The sequence below is a fragment of the Elephas maximus genome, chromosome 7 (genome assembly GCF_024166365.1).
Source record: "Elephas maximus indicus isolate mEleMax1 chromosome 7, mEleMax1 primary haplotype, whole genome shotgun sequence".
Classification (NCBI taxonomy): Eukaryota; Metazoa; Chordata; class Mammalia; order Proboscidea; family Elephantidae; genus Elephas; species Elephas maximus.
Genome location: NC_064825.1, coordinates 68,601,118 through 68,621,795, shown reverse-complemented (window position 1 = coordinate 68,621,795; position 20,678 = coordinate 68,601,118). Strand labels below are relative to the sequence as shown.

Below are 20,678 nucleotides of genomic sequence, written 5' to 3'. Positions count from 1 at the left end.
CCAACAAAGGCCTAGGGTTCCACATTTGAAAAGTTAAGCTTGAGTCCAAAACCATACACTCTCGTTGGCACCACCTAAAAATCAATGAAAAAAGAGTTTAGTTTTAAAAGGATATTTTTACATTTTCTTTCAATTCACAACCCCCAGTAAGTTTTGATTTGTTGTCCTCCTGAAATGTGCATCTCTAGCTTCTTTGTCTAGAAAACCCTGGCTCATCTTTCAAGCCCACAAGACAGTCCTTCTCTGTAAGCCTCTCCAATGTCCCAGGCAGGGTGGGCATTCCTCCTCTCTGTTCCCACTGGTGAGGTGTTTCTGGTAACACATGGTACATCACAGCGTAATTGCTCATTTAGGAATGAAGGGTCTCTCTAAGTTCTTCAAGAGAGTAGACTTGTTAAATTCACCCTGTCCTTTACCCATTGCCCAGACACTGCTGGCATTTAGTTAGTCCTCGATAAATATTTGTAAAATGGATGGAAAAACAACATACTTGATTCACTAACTCATGCCTGAGTATCTAAAATTCTGTGAGACCACGATTTTCACCAGAGAAATACGTGCATCAATACCACTGCTTTTAACAGGTAATGGCTCAACGGGAAAGATTAACGAGATCAATCTTCTAAATGCACAGCTTTGATATGACACTCCCCTCAGCAGAAACCTTCAGAAGCTCCCAGAATCTAAGAAGACAAGCCCAACTCTGCAGCCACAGTGCCAGGCCTGTACCAACTGGTCCAGCCTGGCTCTGCAGGCTCAGCTCACATCGTTTCCCCAGTGGTCACAATAGTCCAGGCAAACAGGACTGATAGCCAGTCCCTGAACACACACGTCTTTCCTCTGGCTGGATGTCTGCCTCCCTGTTCCTCCACATTACTGAATGCCATCCATCTACTGAAAGGCCATCCATTTCAAAGATCATATCCCATTCCAAGTTCACAGTACAGCCCCAATAAATATATGTGGAATGAATGATTAAATGAATGAATGAATACATGAATGAATATGACCTCAATCCTTCCCACAGAAGCTGAAAGTACTATCCCTTACTGCTGGACTCCCATGGCACTATCTTCACAGCTTTCTCAGATTTATTTCAATCACTCTTAAATGATCCTTTTTTGTACAATTATACTCTCTTTCGAAGCAGGAACTATGACATATTTGAAAGTTTAAGCTTGAGTACAAAAGCATGCATTTGGCCTATCTTCCATGTTGCTAGATCTAATTAATGGTCAAGTCTTGGGCCTCAGCTTACAGCTTTCGACACCAATTAATCTGTCTTGCTTGACATACTGTCTTCACTGGGCTTCCAGGACAGCTGTCCTTTCTCTTGGTTTTCCATCCACTTCACTGGCTGCTCTTTCACTTTGCTGATTCCTCTTTATTTCCCCACCTCTTAATGTCAGAGTGTTCCAGGGCTCAGTCCTTGATTTCATCTCTTCTCATATACTTTTGGTGACTCCCTTGGTGATTTCATATAGTCTCAGTCTTCAAATATCACCTATATGCTAATGATGTACAAATTTCTCTCCATGTCTAGACCAATCCTCCGAACTCCTGACTAGTGTATCCAACTGCCCACTTTAAGGAGAGATGTCAAGTAGATAGAAGCTCTATGTTAGACATGGTCAATGTCTCTAATTTAACATGTCCAACACAGACTCATGGCCCTCCTTCCAAACTTGCTCCTCCCAAAGTCTTATCTACCTCAGTTTACAACTGCATTCTTCTAGTTGCTCAGGCCAAAACGTGTGGAGTCATTCTCATCTCCTCTGTTCCTCACTCCATATCCAATCCTCACCAAAATATGTTTCTACCTTCAAAATATACTCAGAATCTGACCATTTCTCACACCTCCACCATTACCATCCTAGATTATGGCACCGGCCTCCAAATTGGTGTCCCTGCTTCTACTCTTGAAATTACTCCTAGCCCCAGTCTAATCTGAATACAGAAGGGAGAGACAGAAGAATCATCAAACTGGAAGACACAGCAATAGAAATTACCCAACCCGAACAAAAGAGGGAAAAAAATGAACAGAGCTCCAGGGACCCGTGGGGCTATAATAAAAGATGCAATATTCTTGTAACTGGAGTCCCAGAAGAAAAAGAAAAGAGGATGAGCTGAAAAGTGCTTGAAGAAATAATAGCTGAAAATTTGGCAAGAGACATAAACCTACAGATTCAAGCAGCAGAGCAAACCTCAAACAGGATAAACCCAAAAAAAGTCCATCTTAAGACACATCATGATTAGACTTCTGAAAAGTAAAGACAAAGAAAAAGATCTTGAAAACAGCCAGAAAAAAAGCAACACCTTACCTAGAAGGGAAAACAATCTGAATGACAGCAAATTTCTCATCATGAAGCCAAAAGGAAACAGAATAACACACTTCCAAATAATCCATGGGTCAAAAAGGCATTCTCAAGGGTAATTTTTAAAAATACATTGAACTGAATGAAAACGAAAAGGCAACATATAAAAATTTATGGGACATAGCTAAAGGGCTGCTGAGAGGAAAATTTACAGCACTAAATGCATACATTAAACATGAGGAAAAGTCTCAAATTAACAATCTACGCTCCTACCTGAAGAAACTAGAAATAGAAGAGCAAAATAAACCCTAAGCAAGCAGAAAGAAGGACATAATAAAGGACAGAAATCAATGAAATTGAAAAGAAAACAAAACAAAACAAACCAAGAGAGAAAATCAATGAAACAAAGAGCTGGTTCTTCCAAAAGATCAGTAAACTTGGAAAACCTCTCGCAAGACTGACAAAGAGAAAAAGACAGACAATACAAACTACCAATTATCAGAAATGAAATGCATGATATCATTACAGATGCTGAAGACATCAAAAGACAGTCAGAGAATTCTAGGAATACCTCTATATATATAAACTTGACAACTTAGATGAAATGGACCAATTCCTCAAATCCCCAACCACCACAACTCATTTAATATGAAATAATTTGAAAAGCCTTAGAATTATTAAGAAAATTGAATTCACAATTTCAAAATTGGCAAAAAAGAAATCTCCAGGCCCAGATGGTTTCACTGGAGAACTATACCAAATGCTTAAAGAAGAATTAACACCAAGGGGAACACTTCACAACTCATTTTATGAAGCTAGTATTACCCTGATACCAAAACCAGGAAAAGATAGCACATAAAAAGAAAACTCTGACAGACCAGTATCTCTCATGAATATGGGCACAAAAAATCCTTAACAAAATATTAACAAATAGGATTTAGCAATACGTAAGAATAATTATATGCTGTGACTACCAAAAACCAAAAAACCCATTGCCATCGAGTCAATTCCGACTCATAGCGACCCTATAGGACAGAGTGGAGCTGCCCCATACAGTTTCCAAGGAGCACCTGGCGGATTCAAACTGCTGACCTTTTAGGTTAGCAGCTGTAGCACTTAACCACTACACCACCAGGGTTTCCCACTACGACTAGAAGTGGGGTTTATTCCAGAGATTCAAGGCTGGTTCAACATTCAATAATCTATCAGTGTAATCCACGATATTAACAAACTAAAGGTGGAAAAAAACAAAACAAAAACATAATGCTGTTGATGCAGAAAAAGTATTTGACAAATTTCAACACCTACTCATGATAAAAAAAAAAAAAAACTCTTAGAAAAACAGGAATTGAAGGAAACTTCTTCAGTTTATTAAAAGCTCTACAAAAGCCCTACAGCTAACATTATACTTAATGGCAAAAGACTGAATGCTTTTCCGCTAAGATCAGAAACAAGGCAATGATGTCTGCTCTCATTACTCTTCAACATAGTACTGGAAGTTCTAGCCAGTACAGCTAGGCAACAAAAGGAAATAGAGAGCATACAGATTAGAAAAAAAGAAAGAAAACAATCCCCATTTGCAGATGGCGTGATTGTCTACATAGAAAATCCTAAAGAATCTACAAAAAAAAATTCCTAGAACAAAGAAGGGAGTTCAGCAAGGATGCTGCACACAAAATAACATACACAAATCAATTGCATTTCTATATACCAACAAAGAACACATGGGCACCAGAATTAAAATTACAATATCATTCATAATCACACACACACACACAAAAAGAAATACTTAAGTGTAAATCTAATTTTTCTCACCCAATCAGCCTACAGTCTCGCCACACGGGTCTAACTCTGTCATGAAGGCAAGGACAGTTTGTTTTGCTCTCCAATGAAACCAAAATACCTAGCCCATAACCTAGTAGGTATACAATATTTGTTGCCACAGCTCATGTCCTGCCCTAACACAGATTTTCTTCCTTCTATGCTCCTGATGAGGTCCAGGCCTGTTAGAAAATCCAGTTTCTACCTTGTCAGCTCATGACTGCCAAGGAAAGTACCAAGGAAACTATTTCCACTCCCACTCCCCAAAACATTACTGTCTTACACTACAGCCAGGGCCTTGCCAGTGCTGTAGGCATCTCCCAGCCACCCAGAAGGCACACTGGGCCCCACCTATATCAGTGCAAAGGGGTACCAAGTCTTCACCCAAAGACCTTGGATGATATGATATCACTGCCAATATTGTCTTATCTATACTCTGGGCTGGGAAGAGCTAAAAAATGCACCAGGTCTTTCTTTCAAGGCGGCACCCGTGGGTGAACTCGAACCTCCAACTTTTAGGTTAGCAGCTGAACATATTAAATGTTTGCATCACCCAGGGACTCCATCTACCTTATAAGGACTGGTAATAATGAAGATCAAAAACAGAATCCTTCAGCACAGTGCCAGCTCATGCTCCATGTTAATTGCCATGGTTATTGCTATTAACTCAAGGCCAGGTCAAGGCTGGGTATCACTGCTGGGGCGATTTCAAAAAGGATGGAGCTAAATGGCTATTTAACAGCTTAATGATTATAGTAACTCTGAGGTAGGTACTACTCTTATCCCTATTGCATGGAGAACACTGAAGTGCAGAGAGGCTGGGTAACTTGCCCAAGCAGTGAGGGTGGGATTAGAGCCCAGGCATCTGGGTCTACACCCATGCTTTTAACTACTATGCTATATAGCCTCCAGAATAGCTATTGACATGCATAAACTCTCCTGGAAGAAGTCGTGGCAAACACCTAGGTAGTCAGATTCAAGATCTGCCTTAAAGTCCTCAGACCTCAGTCGACTGCAAACAGAGAAACATGACAACTGGTGGCAGGGGAGCAGAAGAGTGTGTGCCGAGTCTGCAGAAAAGTGCCACTGCAGAGAGAGTACCCCTCAAATGATGAGAGATCACTCTGTGCCTTTTAAGAAACAATTTTCACAGCAAAGCTCAAGAAAAGAGAGAGGCCTCTTGCATCATGGGGACAAGGTAATAGGCTTTAAAAATGGAACTCAAATAAACCACACACAGAGCTCACATGGGCCCAATTTTCCAGGAAAAATAGCAACTACCACAGCATTCAGATGAAGAAGTCACACTTGCGCCTCACGTAGCAAACAGCTTTCAAATCATTAGGCTGCAGAGACACCCCGGGTCTGCCAAAGTAGCAGTGCCAGCTTCACCTGCCCCTCTCTGTCAGGCTCCCTCTTTCTACTGATAAGAGGATACAGAAGAGGATACCCAACGCCTGCACCTGCTTTGCCAGCTTCAAAATACAGAACCTCCCGGAGCTCCTCGAGTCTGCTGCCCTGTAAGCCCCTCTCAAGAGACCCTCTTGGCTTTCTCCTTGGCCCAGACCTGCCCTCAGCTCCTGAAACTCTGCAGCACTAGGCCTTGCTGACCACCCCTCTTTGGAACTCTCTTCCCGTGGCCCCTCACAGTTCTCACCACTCTCCCCAACCCCACCTCCCCAATCCCTCTCATCTTCTTCTGGGGCCCCTCTTCCAACTCTGTACCCCTAAACACTAGTACTCCAAGCCTTCACAATATGGTGTCTGCCCACCTTTCTGGTTCTAGCACCTATTCTTCCCCTACGTCAGAGGCAGGACAGCTTCATGATTAGAAGTACAGGTTCTGGAGCCAGGCCAACTGGGTCTGAACCTTGGCTCTACAGTGGTGTGATCTCAGGCAAGCAAGTTAACTACTTTATGTCTCAGCTCCCTCATCTGTAAAATGGAGATAATGACAGTGCCTATCTCAGGTGGGTTGCTGTGAGGATTAAACAAGTTAATACGCAGAAACCATTTAGACCCATGCGTGGTGCCTGACCCACGCTCTATAAAGTGCAACTACGGCCATCATTACATGTGCACAATGCTTCAGCCAAACCCAATCAGTTGTTAGGCCCCAAACCTACCCCACGTCCTTCTATCCTTCCATCACCTTTACTCAGGTCTTTCGCCTGTGCTGGGAATGCCCAGCCTCTATCTCAGTCCGTCCTTCGAGGAGGTGACAAAAGCAACCATCCCCATAAAACCTTTCTTGATCCACTCAACACCCAGTGAGATGGCATTTCTCTCTCCTCTTTAACAGTGGGGGCTGACTTCTCCCAGGACCCTCTTCTTAATCTCCTTTGAATAATCATCAGTTTTAGACTTGCTTTATCCTTCCCACTTACAGGTCATGAGCTCCTCAGAAACAAGGTAGCATTGGGATTTTTTCTCCCAAAATTTTATTCCCAGCAACTTTACAGTGTAAGAACTCAGGAAACATTTGCTGGATTAAATCAAAATGCAAAAAGCCCAAAGCCTGGGTCTGGAGTCCCTGGGTGGCACAAAAGGTTAATGCTCTTGGCTGCTAATGGAAAGGCTGGCAGTTAATTCCACTCAGAGGTGCCTCAGAAGAAAGGCCTGGTGATCTACGTCTGAAAAAGCCATTGAAAACCCTTTGGAGCTCAGTTTCACTCTAATAAATGGGGTTGCCATGAATCTGAATTGACTTGACGGCAACCGGAAAGCCCGGGTCTACTGCAGTCACCAGAGACTGAAACAACAATAAATGGACCCGCAGGTCAGAGGAAGCCTTTCCTGGCATGTCAAACCCAAGACAGATCTCCGGCTCAAATCCATACTGGTACTCAGATGGTTGACTTTGATTTGTTGGTTTCATTCTAGTAACTTTGTAATGGCCAACAAAAAACCAAATCCTTCCAGCAAGTTCGGAACCTGCTTTCACTGCTAACAGCACTTCCTGACAGACACACTTCTGGCTTAGGAAGACATGTTCTTTCTCAGAAATACTACTAAATTTTCTTGATTTAGTGCATTTCTTATAAGTGTTCTTAAGGAGGAATTACTTATTTTATTACAGTTTTAATCAAAGTGTCAGAGATATGAGCCGTCAGGTCGAATCCGACTCATATCCACCCAATAGGACAGAGGAGAAATATCCACACGGTTTCCTAGGCTGTAATCTTTATGGGAAGAGATTGCCAGGTCTTTTCTCTCATAGAGCCACTGGGGTTCAAACTGTCAACCTTTAGGTTAGCAGCTGAGCACGTTACCGTTTTGCCACTAGGGCCCCTTTGTCAAAAATGTACCAATGCTGACTTCTTCAATTTGAGCAGACAGATTGCTCCTTAAAGGGAATTTACTGGCTCACCTCCACACTGAGTAACAAATAATAAGTTATGGATTACCTATAAATATGCAGTTTTTCACCCTCATCTACTTTTACTTTTATTCTGCTTTTTCATTCATTGAAAATACAATGAAGATGGCTCCTAGCATTTAGAGTAAATTTTTAACGTATCTTCACAACAATCTTCTTGAAAAAAAGAAATTCTAATACTCTTATTTAATCTTGGACCATTTCCATTAGCTGGCAGAATGCCAACCTAATGAAAAGATTCCATAATGTACAAAGACGGTCCAATGTAGCATCAGCTGAAAGAGCAAAAATTAGAAGCAATCTAAATGCCCTATAACAAGCCCATGGCTTATTGAAGATGTTCCCTTGATAGAATATTATGCAGCCATCTCAACTGATCATGATGAAAACTAGCAAGCCGTCTGGAAAAAGGACAAAGATATAACGTTAACAGTGACCAAACTAAAACCCAAATCCATTGCTATCGAGTCAATTTCGGCGCATAACGACCCTATAGGACAGAATAGAACTGCCCCACATGGTTTCCAGGAAATGGCTGATGGATTCGAACTGCTGACCGTTTGGTTAGCACTGGAGCTCTTAACCACTGCATCACCAGGTCTCCATTAAGAGTAAAGGGGATGCAAAAGTATAAGGGCACACTGTTCATGACATCGGGGTTGCTCTAGCTGGGGGTAGGTTAGATCCAGGGCTGGAGAACATACGTGAAGAAAGTTAGAGGAAGGCTAAGAAGAAATCTGAGCAAACAGGGACAGAAGGAATGGCAGTAGCCACAGGAAAATGAGAGCCCTAAGTACAGGGCAGGAACTCCACTTAGAAGAGCAGAATGGAAGATAGGAGAGGCTCCACAAAGCTAAAGTCATTTCAAGATTCGATCCCAAAGTAGGCAAGGGGAATGAGAAGAAGATCTTCCCTAGGTTTTCAGAATGAATCCATCCCTGGATGAGAGAATGAATTTTAAGCTCCTAAGACAATCATTGTGTAGCCTTGCCCCCTCTACGGTATGGCCACCAAGCTCTCCCCAAAGGCTCAGCCTCTTCACATCTCTGAGGCTTTTTTTTTTTTTTTTAAGACAATCATTGTGTAGCCTTGCCCCCTCTACGGTATGGCCACCAAGCTCTCCCCCAAAGGCTCAGCCTCTTTCACATCTCTGAGGCTAATCCTCACTCAAGATAGGAGGGATTTAAGGGGCTCTGGCCTAGAACTCAGGGATTTGGCTTGTTCGCTGCTAACCCAGCAGATAAAGAAAGTGAACCTCCAAGAGACTGAGTATCTTAGCCAAGGCTACACAGGGAGTTACGGATTTAGCTGACACCTAAACCTGAGTTCACCTGTCTCTCTGTATACAGCTCTTCTGCAGAGTAACCCAGTACAAGACTGACTGATAAGATGGACCAATCAACAGTGCCCAGGGTGTGAGATCCAACTGTTACCAGAGAAACAAGTGGCTTATGAATATATGAGACCAACCAGAGCAAGGCAGGAAAATCTCAGCAACCCCAGGTCACTAACAGTTGCTCCCAAAGAGAAAAAGTCTGCTCCTGCATCCAAGTCCATGACAAACCCCAGCCTCTAATTTCTCAGTCCCCTATACTTTGTTGGTTTAGCTGCCCCATGCGTGACCCCCATGCTGGGCCCTGGGGGCATGGCCACTGGCATTGCCATGTCGCGTCAGGGGTCCCACAAGACAATTCTACCTCTGGACAGGAGAAAATAACTCCAGAGCTCCTCTTCGCCCTCTCTCACCATTGATTCCTATCCCAACGTGGATCCCTACTGCCAACATAAGAGCCAAACTCTTGTCCTGGCATTAAGGTCCCCCTCATATGGCTCCAAAGCACGACTTAACCATTCCTCCCAAAGCATTAGCCCCGCCCCCAGATTAGGGGAGTGGGGGCTGCTCTCTTCTTCCTCATCCCACCTCCAAATGCCACGCCGTAAAGGTTCTGACAAACTGGAGGGCTCTTCCTCTGCCACAGCGGCCAGCAGCAAACACCTGTTCGGTTCCTACTACCTGCTGACCTGGTAGGGGTAGGGCACATCAGATACACTTCTGAACAAGCCAATCTGCGCCCTGCAAGAATGCAGACTTAAACGGGGAAGCGAATGAGATAGGCCCTGCTAAGGCAATGCAATAATGCCAAAGCAGAGAGAGAAGGCACAAAGTGAACAGCAGCAAAGAGTAAAGGTGGCAGCGATTTAATTCAACCTTAAAAGGGGCTGCCTCATGGCTCAGAGAAAGCCATATTTGAACTGGTTCCTGAAAGATAATCTAAAACAACAGTAAAAATAATGGTAGCCAACATTTATTGGGAGCTTAGTATGTGTGTTCAGGAGCCCTGGTGGCACTGAGGTTAAGCTCTCAGCTGCTAAGCGAAAGGTCAGTGGTTCAAACCGATCAGCGGCTCCATGGGAGAAAGTTGTGCAGTCTGCTTCCACAAAGATTAAACTCGTTGCCATGGAGTCAATTCCGACTCATAATGATCCCATAGGACAGAGTAGAACTGCCCCATAGGGTTTCCAAGGAGCAACTGGTGGATTCGAACTACTGACCTTTTGGGTAGCAACCAAGCTCTCAACCACTGTGCCACCAGGGCCCCTCAAAAAGATTATAGCCTTGGAAACTCTACGGGGCAGTTCTACTCTGTCCTATAGGTTCACTATAAGACAGAATCGACTCAACGGCAATGGGTACTACGTGTTAAGCACTGTACCAACACTTCACCTGCTGTATTATAAACTCATTTACTCACTAACTATTGAGTCCCTACTATATGGGGATGGTGCAAGACTGGGCAGTGTTTCATTCCATTGTGCATGGGGTCCCCATGAGTTAGGGGCCAACTACACAGTAGCTAATAACAACAACTATCTTCCAGCCACTGTTCTGGGCACTGGGGACTAGCAGTGAACAAAATGAACAATAATCCCTGCCTTTAAAGAGCGTATATTCTAGTGAGAAAAGACAATAAACTAAATAAGTAGGGAACAGTTACAATTTGTTAGCTGGCGATAAATGGTAAGAGGAAAAAGAAAGCAGGAAAGGAATAGAGAACACGGGGCGGGGGGGCGGGGGCAGTGGGCTAGGTAGATTTTAAGTAAGGTGACATTTGAGTAAAGACCTGAGGAAGGTGAGTGAACAAGCCATGCCGGTATCTAGGGGAAGAGCATTACAGATAGAGAGAACCACCAGTGCAAAGAGCTTGGACAGGACGCATGCCTAGCATGTTTGAAGAACAGCACAGATTCTAAAGCAGCTGGAGTGGAGCAGAGAGGGGACAACAGGACCAACACATACCACTGCACAAGCTGTGCACTGCATAACCCCAGGGGTACCACTCATTCCACCACCATGTACTCTGCAGAACCCAGCCTGCTCAACCTTATACTGCATCCCTGGGTTGGAAGAGGAGGTCAGACAAGTACCAGGAAGCCTTGCTGGCCAAGGTAAGGATTTGGCTTTTCCTCTGAGTGAGACAGGAAGCTACTGTTCAGAGGGCTCTGAGCAGAGGTGTGACCTGATCTGACTCTCATCTTCACAGGATGGCTGTGCAGAGTACACAGGAGCAGGGTAAGGCTGGACACAGGAAGACTTCTGAGGAGGCTACCGCAATATCACATTCAGCTAGGTACTGCACTATCCTCACAACCCTAAGAGGCAGGCTCAGGGAGTACACTTTCATAGATGAAGTGACTGAGGCTCAGGAGAGATCTGTTAACTTGCCCAGGGTCACTTGGCTGCACAGTGGCAGAGCTGCCAGCACCGAGAAGTAGGGAAGAGAGTATTTCAGGGGGAGAGAACAGCATCGGCAATGGGGCAGGGGCCTGGCAGGGCCCCGCATGCTTGGGGAGGGCAGAGCCTGGGGGCAAATGGCAAGGGCAGTCGGGAAGGCCTGTCTGTGCCCTGACCACTGTCACACAGGTGCCTCCTAGTCATGTCTAAGTTAGCAACTCTCTCCTGGACCAGAACAACTGCCTCCTAACCTGTCTCTCGGCTCCACTCTTGTCCCCCGCCTCCCTCCAATCCATTCTCCACACAGGCAGCCAGAAGAACCTCTCAAAAACTTAAACCAGCTATTCTTTTCTTGCTCTTCACACTCCAGTGGCTTCCCATCATGCCAGGCGCACTGATGCTGAATGAATGGATGACTCCCTCACCCCTACGGCCCAGTCACTTCTTCCAAAGTTCTGAATGCCAGAGAAGGGATCAAAAAAACAGTGCAAGGGTCAAGAAGGCTGACACTGGAGCCAGAGAAGCTGGGTTAGAATCCCAGTGTTACCGTGCATTAAATGTGTAACCATGGGCAATTGTACAGTCTCTCTGAGCCTCAGCCCCTCCATCTGCGAAATGGGGATAATAATAGTTTCTGACTCATCAGGCTACTATGATGATTAATGAACTGATATATGTTAGCAATAAAAATATAATTATTAGGGCTGCAAAGCAGTGAACAACGGGGATGCTGACAAGATGACAAGAAAAAGCCTTTCCGCCTGGTGAAGAGGCTTGGCCCACTGATCTGCAAGTCCTACTGCTTCCCTGGTGGGAAACGTCTAGGAGGGGGCTTGTCATCCCAGCACACTCACCTCATAGAGAACTGCCCCCTACCCTCATTACTTCTGTGTTCAACCCTCTTAGTAACATTTGTTCTACACCTCTGGGGTGAGGGACTTCATCCTCAGCACAGAAGGTGGCAGTGAACAGAAGGGGTCCCTATCTGTATTCTCGTTTTTGTGGCTTTTTCCCTTTTTGAGACTTGGCTGGTTGCATAATCATTTCTATGCTGCCTTACTTTTATTAATGGTGGTCTGTGTGGATCCCTCTCTTGCCCAGAGGCAAATAATCATCAGTATTAACTTTTCTAATGAGCCCTGGTGGCACAGCGGTTAAGCACTCAGCTGCCAACTGAACACTGGAGGTTCAAACTCAGAGGCTCTGTGGGAGAAAGACCTGGCAATCTGCTCCTACAAAGATTACTGCCAAGAAAACTCTATGGGTCAGTTCTACTCTGTCACATGGGGTCGCCATGAACTGAAATTGACTCAACGGTACCTAACAACAACAACAATTAACTTTTCTACCTCACTGGATTGCTGGAGACAGCTCCCAAAAGGATTCTTGTGCATTTTTCTGACTTTGGGAGCCTCAGTCCCAGAAGCTTGTCTTGTCTCAAAAACGGGGAAAAGGTCTGCTCCTTCCTTGCCTCCTTAGCAGAGGGAGGTGACCTCATACTGAGGAGCACTGAAGTGCCTGCCAGCCAGGTATGGTTCAGGCAGGCCGAGAGCCATTGCGCTGTACCAATTAAAATGCACAAGAAGACAGGGGACCATTAAGATCGGGTATGGCGCAACCTGTGGATTAAACGTTTTAAATAAAATGCTTACTCCTTGGCAAACAGGATGCCCTCTACCACACTGTGGTCAAGTAAAAGCAGCTCCGCAGATATCCCTGGGCTATAAACACGGTAGCAGGCGTGCTCCCAACAGGGGCCTCAGCACTCTGAGGCCTGGTAGCACCTGAGTCCCCAAAGCTCCTGACACCACCCTTCCAGTGAAGAAGGTGCTGTAATAGCTGCTTAAGGCTGACAGAGCCACAGCACTGGGCGGCAAGGGAAAGGCCTTCCTCACCAAACCCGACTGTGAATTTAAGGGGCAGATTCAATGACTGTTTTCTTGTCCGGATGGTGAATACAGTGAACACTAAAGTTATCTTGGAAACTGGGGAAAACTATGAAACTAAGGCTGCAACGAAATTCTGCAGATTTGAGCCAATGAATATTTGGAACAAAAAGTGTATATTTCCCAAAGAATCAGTACCACTCTCAGGGCTTAAAACCAGGCTTTTTAAGGGTCATATTCATTCCAAAGCCCTCTATAATCTGTAACGGGAGAGACAGAAACATATGTACATACAGAGAGAGCAGTGGTGGTAGGATTCTCACCTTGCGTGTGGGAGACTCGGGTTAGATTCCCAGCTAATGTGCCTCACGCCCAGCCATTGCCCATTTGTCAGTGGGTAACAGCCCAAAATCCTAGTGGAGGGACAGTGAGATGCTGAACCTCATTGAACGCTGAAAATAATACCAGAGAAAATAACTCGCCCTCAACATGTAAAAATCTGGACTCCTATGTGCAGACTGGCCCACTGCTCTAGATAAGACACATGCATGCCTGAGGTAGAGATGGGCAACTGCAATGACCAAGAGGGCCAGCCCCTAGCTCACGCCCTCAGCTTTGGCTTTCTCTGCATGCAGGTGCTGGCCTGGCCCCGGATGACTGAACAGAAATGGGAGAAGCAACTCAGCCTTACCAGGAGGTCTTCTCCACCTCACCCCTCCCCACCCCACCAGAATGCAGCCTGGGGAAAGAGAAGGAGCCAGGCCTTGGAATCAGACACCTGGGTTCCAATCCCAACTCTGGCCCTCCTACTCCCCTATGAACGGGCACTTGTAACCACCTCTGTGGCCATTTTTGTGTAGTTGTCTTCTTCATTTATTTTCCCTGTTAACTGCCTCTCTCTCCTGCTAGAATGAAAGCCCCATGGCATAGAGGCCAGGCTGGCCCGGTACTGACAGGTCACTACACGTCCCCCCACCCAACCCCCAGCTAGCACGTAGAACCATAGCTGCCATAAAGCAGGATTTCAGTAGATGGATGCATGGCTTGGAGAATGCCTGGCTTCAAACATCCATCTTCAGGAGCCGCACTTGAGTTTGTTCTGGCAGGTGTGGGCCAAGCGCCAGACGGATGGCCCAGCTGCCTTCCCCCCAAGGCTCTGCAGCCTGATCAGAGCCCCCACCCCTTCCCTGCAGTCCTGCCTGATCCCCAACCCTGTCCCAGGAGCACTGCTCAGGCCACTCACCTGAGCTATGACAAAGAGCAAGGGGAAGCTGTGACACGAAAAAGGACAACAATTAGGTCTCTTCAGTCCATAAAATTGTTGATGGGAAGAATATACAACTGGATGTACAAACTCATAAACAGATGGAGGACATGAACACAACATCAGAAATGGAAGGGGTCCAAGATCCCTGATCCCAGGATAATACAGTCAGGGGCGCCTGAGGGGCACATGAGTGTAGGATAAAGGAAGAAACAGTCACACAGTGAATAGGAAACCTGCAAAATTCATTTCCTTAAGTGAATGTAATAAAGACCAGTAAAGTTCCAGGAGGAGAGTTACTCTGGACATTTTTCCTAACACACTGTAAGGCCTTAGCTTTTTAGGTTGTTTTGAAAAAGGAAAACATTCTCTTTATAAGAAGTTCCTTAACATCTTAGTCAGAAAAGAATCTGAATGAATAGGTCCAACTGAACATGAGAGTTTACAGCCCAGGCCAGGCTGCCAAAAATAAAACTTAACTTGGCTTTAGAGTATTAATTTGTGTGACTAACTTTTAAGTAGCCTTTTTAAGATTACAAAAGTAGTACATGCTCATTGTTAAAAAATAGGAAACCACAGAGAAGGAGATGAGAATAAAAATCACCCCTAATTCTACAAGCTGAGGACCACTATTAACATTGTGGAGCGTTTCCCTCCTTCTGTGTATGAGATATTAACAAAGTTGAGCTCATACTGTGAATATAATTTCGAGTCCTGCTTTTTCCCAGTAAAGTCAATTTTAAAATATTCCACTGAGTTCAAAACAGGAAGTTCACCTTTAGTGAATAAACAAATAACAAAATGAACAAAAGAAACCCTTCACAAAACTGAAGAAAATAAAACTGATTATTCCACTGAACGCTCATTCTCCCACCAGAAGATAAAAATTCCCCATAAGATGGGAACATTAAGCCCATTTTGTATTCCATTACCTATAGTTGCAATAAATATTTATTGTTTTGAACAAGCCACACAGTTTTGCAAATCAACAGAAGAATTTTATAACTGCATCTCACTTTGAAGCAAAAAAATCAACTTTTGGTGGCCCTGGGAAGGTTTAATCTTCCAATCTGCAGATGGACTGAATTATTTTTATATGATCAGTTTACATACATGGACTATCACATCCAAATGAAAGTCACATCTCCAGCCTGTTGCATTTGTTACCTAAACAGTGGAGTAGGCAAATGGCCTTCTAAGGGCATATATATGTACTACTTGGTCAGGAGCTGTCCTGATATCTGCCCACGTCGTCCTTGGGTGCCTGGTTTTGTGTGAAGGCCCAAGACCTGAGCCAGCAGAGACCAGAAGAGCCTTTCTGCCTGGTAGAGAAGGCTGTGCACGATCAAGCTCTCCTTAGTACCAATGCATTTTTTCCACTTCTAGCAATATTCCACACTTCATTCAACCAATATGGCTACGCCAGGAACTGAGCTGGATGCTAGACTTACAGGGGTAAATAACATCAGATGCTGTGCCCATTTCCACGGTGCTGCAGTTTGCAGAGTACTTCCCCGTCCATTATCTTCACACTAAGCCTGGGAAGCAGGGCAGACAATCACTATTATTTCCACATTCTAGATGATAAATATTCACTGGGATGTTTTGCCCAAAGTTATGAAATGGAAGGACAGGACTCAAGTCCTTAACAAGATCCCCAGGTGTTTCTTATGTATCCCCACGTGGGCATACATAAGAATTACCTGGGGATACATAAGAATCACCTGTTAAAATGTAGGTTAATTCAGTACATATGGGGTGGAAATGCAACTTCTCATCAGGGGTCCAATCGCAATGAACTGGTTTGAAGCCCTGGAATAATTTTGAAAAGACATTAGGTTTTTCTACCAGTGTGAGATTCACCAGTATCAATGTCAGTAGAACAGCAGAAAGAATGCTAGATTAGAAGACAGAAGACCTACACTTAGGTATGTCCTTCCATTTCATAAATTTGGAAAAGCAACTTCTCAGCAAGGGTCCAATTGGAACGAACTGGTTTGAAGCCCTGGATTATTCACATAGCCTTCAGCACCTTGGCTCTACCTGGCTGCTTAGTTTCCGAGTAATGAGTTGACCTGCCCAGTAGTTGGCCTCTAGGTGGCTACGTATGCCCTGGTTTTATGTGTGCCTGCCCAGATTCTGACCCTTGACTCAGAAGTCATTCTAGCTCTACTGGCACCACCTTCAAACACTGCCTACTCCCTCCCACTGCCACCAGAATGCAGCACACTGCTAGCTTCCCCTAGTGTCTATTCTCCTTTTCACCCTTAAAGACAGACTTTTTGCTGGGCTCATGGTCTCAAACCCAAGACATTTCCCAGCCTCTTTCACAGCTAAATGTAGCCATATGACTAAATTCTGGCCACTGGAATAAAAAACAAAACAAAACAAAAAAAAAAAACAATGCCACTCTCAGGTCTTGTGTTTAAAATGACTGGATGTGTGTTCCCTTGGTCCCCTGGCAAATGGTGAAACTGAAGCCTTGAAACCTGCAGCCATGAAATGGAAGCCATGTGTTTAAAATACCAGGATTGAATCACTTACCTACTCTGGACTGGTGCATGAGAAAGAAACCAACTTCTGTGTGGTTTTGTCCATTGTTTCTATGGGTCTCCTTAATACAGGAACTTTCCCTGTGTCCCAAGGAATACAAGACACTTGAGTGAGAGACCAGTTCTACATCCTTCTAGCAACGCCCCTTGCCACCAATTAAATAAAAAGGGATGCTTGAAACTGTGTAGAAAAGTGTTCCATTCACAGTTTTATGGAAAACTTTTAAAAAAATGAAATCACCAGGATCTCAAAAATGATTTATGTTCAGGTCACAAGAAAAACTGGGAGGGCCCAGAAAAGCAAATCAGCCTCCTGCCATAACAGCAGGGGAGAGAGGTCTAAGCGACAAGTACGGCCAGCCCGCCAACTTACAGCAGTTCCCTCCACTCCTAGAAAAGGCAGCAGAAATGATGTAAGCCAAGGCTAATTTCCCCATGGAAACAGTGTTACAACAGGAGCTTGACTTCCTGACTAAGGATCTGATGGTCACCTTTTTCTAAACTCCGTGTTTTATCATCTATTAGACTTAGGACTTTTAAAGCAAGAAGGGCTGTTGGTCCAATAATATACCACAAAGGTATATATGTATTCCATACCATACAAAGTAGGTCCAAATCAATTACATCAAACACAACTAATCACATGATCTTTTACTTATTTTGCTTCCGTAACAGTGTGTGGCACAAAGAGCTTCACTTTAATAATTCCTCCTGACTTCTAAATACAGCAAATCAGAACATTTCAGAACATCTTCAATACAGAAAGCAAAAGGGAAACTTGAGAAGAGGGTGGAAGTTAAAGTCAGAAAAGCAGCATTGGCTTAAACCCCCTGGGGCTGTTTCCCAGTCCATAAAACAAGGCTCTGTAACACCTCTCTCACAGGGCTGTGGTAGAGACTAAACGAGACAGTCTGTGTAAAAATAATTTTGTAAATCGCACACAAATCTGAAACAGTATGGGTACCAGGACCATGGCTTTTGGAAAGGCTTTTGTGCGGAGATTCTGACAAACATCCCCATGAAACCTTTTGAGCAGACTACAAGCTGCCCAGCCACTTTCTGAAAAATGGACCCAGAGCAATTTCTTTTGCTGTATTCTTCTTCTCACTTTAAAACTCCCCCACGTGCATTAGCAGGCAAGTGGTTAGTCCTCCTGCTGCACTCATCATTGGTATCCATGTGGTCACCAGCCATGGGGCAAGCGGTGACAGCGGTGGACGTCAATCACCGGTCGTGAAGAAGAGAGAGCTCTAGTGAGCTGGGGCCAAAGTGCAGCAACACAGCTATCAACCAAAAACGCATCGAGAGAACCACTGTCAGGAACCTCAAACCCAGAGGCAGAGGGCATTTCAGGGTATCAGGGGAAGGAAGGAAGGAAGGAAGGAAGGAGAACGCAGCAGTTAAGGATAGTACAGGCTCTAGGGTGAGACTGTCTTGGGTTTGAACTGGAGCTTTTCCACGTACTGTATGATCTGGGGCACCTGAGTCTCAGTTGCCTTACCTAGAAAAAGGACTAACAGTACCCACCTCGTAGGGATACTGTGAGGATTAAATGAGAAAATGCAAAAGCACTCAGCAAAGTTTCTGGCATATGCTAAATACTCAAAGGTAAGGTATTGCTATTATTAGTAGGATTAGTGTAGTTAATAAATAGATCATGAAATGCTAACGAAAATGAAGATTTGGCAGACCTCCAGACCTTCACATTAAGGCTTTGCTACAAGTCCTGTGACCAGTATTCCTTGGACAGCATGCTGGCTCACTCACTGATCACCCAGGCTACGTAAGGTTCTTCTGCATTTCTGCCTAATGCCCCAGGAGAGGTGAAACATGCAAGACTGCCCGACTGGCCAGCTGGCTGGATCTGGATGCTTGTTTTTCTGGTCCACAGCTGCCCATCACTGTCCTGAGAGGTGTCCCGAGAGGAGGATATATTAACATGGATATCTGTGCCTAATTTTTCCAGCCATGCTCAAGCCTGGTAATCCATGGTTTTCAAAGCACTTCAGTGAAAAAGAAAGGAAAGATCAATAGGAAAGAGGAAGGATATGGGAAAGAGAAGACGAAGATATTGGGTACCTCTGGCCCCATCTCATTTTCTTCCTGTTTGGGCTCCCCGAGCCAGGCTATGGCTCCCCTTCTCTGGGGGTGAAATGCATCATCATCTTTAAAATATGGCCCTACCCAGCAAAGGACCGTCAGCACCCACAAGGTGGACAGCGCCATATCCTTAACCATGCCCTGGAGGTGGAGAAATTTCTTCCCGCACCCTTCCAGCCCCATCCCCGTAAACCCCAGTAAGCCTTAAAATCACGGCCACAGCTCCCTAGTCAGGAAACAGCTTTATAGCTTCAAATCCCTTACTTTTTCTTTATCTCACTGAAGTATTAGAACCACTCTGTAAGGGCCCAGACAAGAATTGCTATACCTGTTCCACAGATTCGGAATCAGCCTGAGTTTGAGACATTAAGTGATTTGGCAAAGACCACATGGTGATCAAGTAGTGGAACCAGCCGAGAAAGCAGGTTATCTGACTCCTAATCCAGTGCTCTTTCCAGAAAATGTGGACATTTATTTTTAAACACTCAATCTGCATAATGGTGCTTTGCTTCTGGCGATTTCATTAACCAAGGTATCTCGGTCACCGTTCAATGCAGATTCACACACTTGAGGGCCACTCACACAAGCAGATGTTCGCCGCACTCCAGAAATCTAAAGGGTAACTGAAAACGGCCATGCTGATTAACATAATTGACAATTAATTTCCAGTTCTGGCTCCTTCTCATCCTCTGCCCAAATTCATCTGGTAGCTGGCTATCGGGTCTCTGCTGTGTTCAGTCTTTCTTTGCTCCAATCCAAATGGAACACAAACACTTGATTCATGATTTAGGGAGAATTATTTCATATCACTAAAATAACCATAATCATCATAAAATAACTTCAGTGGTTCTCCACTGCCTTCCAGTCTCTACCTCACTAGGTAAACTCTGACTTGCTACTTTGCCCACTTCTGGTCCATAACTCTAAAACTCCCCAATCAAGCCCAAATCCTGCATCTAGAGGGTGATGGGAGGCATCAGAGTCTAGGAGCCAACAGCCTCTACCACCTTGTTTCTAAGCTCGGATCCACCACTCATTAACTATGCGACCTTAGGTTACTGAATCGCTCTGTATCTCAATTTCCTCATCCCTAAAACAATGATGATAGTAGCTGCTTCATGGGCTTTTTCTGAGCATTAAATAACACGTGTGAACTGCTAAGAACATTGTAAGAGCTCACTGTCGTTGTTAGGTGCCACTGAGTCGGTTCTGATTCATTGCCACCCCGTGTGACAGAGAAGAACTACTCCATAGGGTTTCCTGGGTTGTAATCTTTACACAAGTGACAGACACATTCTTTCTCCTGCAGAGTCACTGGGTGGATAGGAAACACTAATCTTTTGGATACCAGTCCAGCACTTAACCATTGGGCCACCAGGGCCCCTTAATAACTCACTAAAAAAAAATAGATGTTGGCAATTATTATTATCTGAAATAACATGTTTCAGATTTGGGCCTTTAGTGGTCTTCCAAACTTAACTCCCTATCACTATTTACAAAATCTTCATTCTAGGCAAGTCTGTGTTCCTGGATGCAAACTGGTCATTCCTATTTCTGTGCTTTTAATTACACTATGTACTTGCCCCCCTCCCATCCTGAAGTGCTTGTCTTACCCTAGCCTGTTAATC

At 44.5% G+C, this 20,678-nt stretch overlaps 1 protein-coding gene across 11 annotated transcripts in view; it reads right to left on the bottom strand.

Annotated features, from left to right (window-relative positions):
* The window catches only part of BMAL1 (basic helix-loop-helix ARNT like 1), a 116,055-nt gene that overhangs the window by 83,899 nt on the left and 11,478 nt on the right, over positions 1-20,678 (bottom strand). For 10 of the 11 annotated variants that reach the window (XM_049890455.1, XM_049890456.1, XM_049890458.1 and 7 more), the window contains exon 2: positions 2-74. The gene's annotated coding sequence lies outside the window, so the exon portion shown is untranslated. Of the gene's footprint in view, position 1; positions 75-15,849; positions 15,937-16,942; positions 17,032-20,678 lie in introns of all 11 variants that reach the window. The other variant, XM_049890459.1, reaches the window with a different exon arrangement.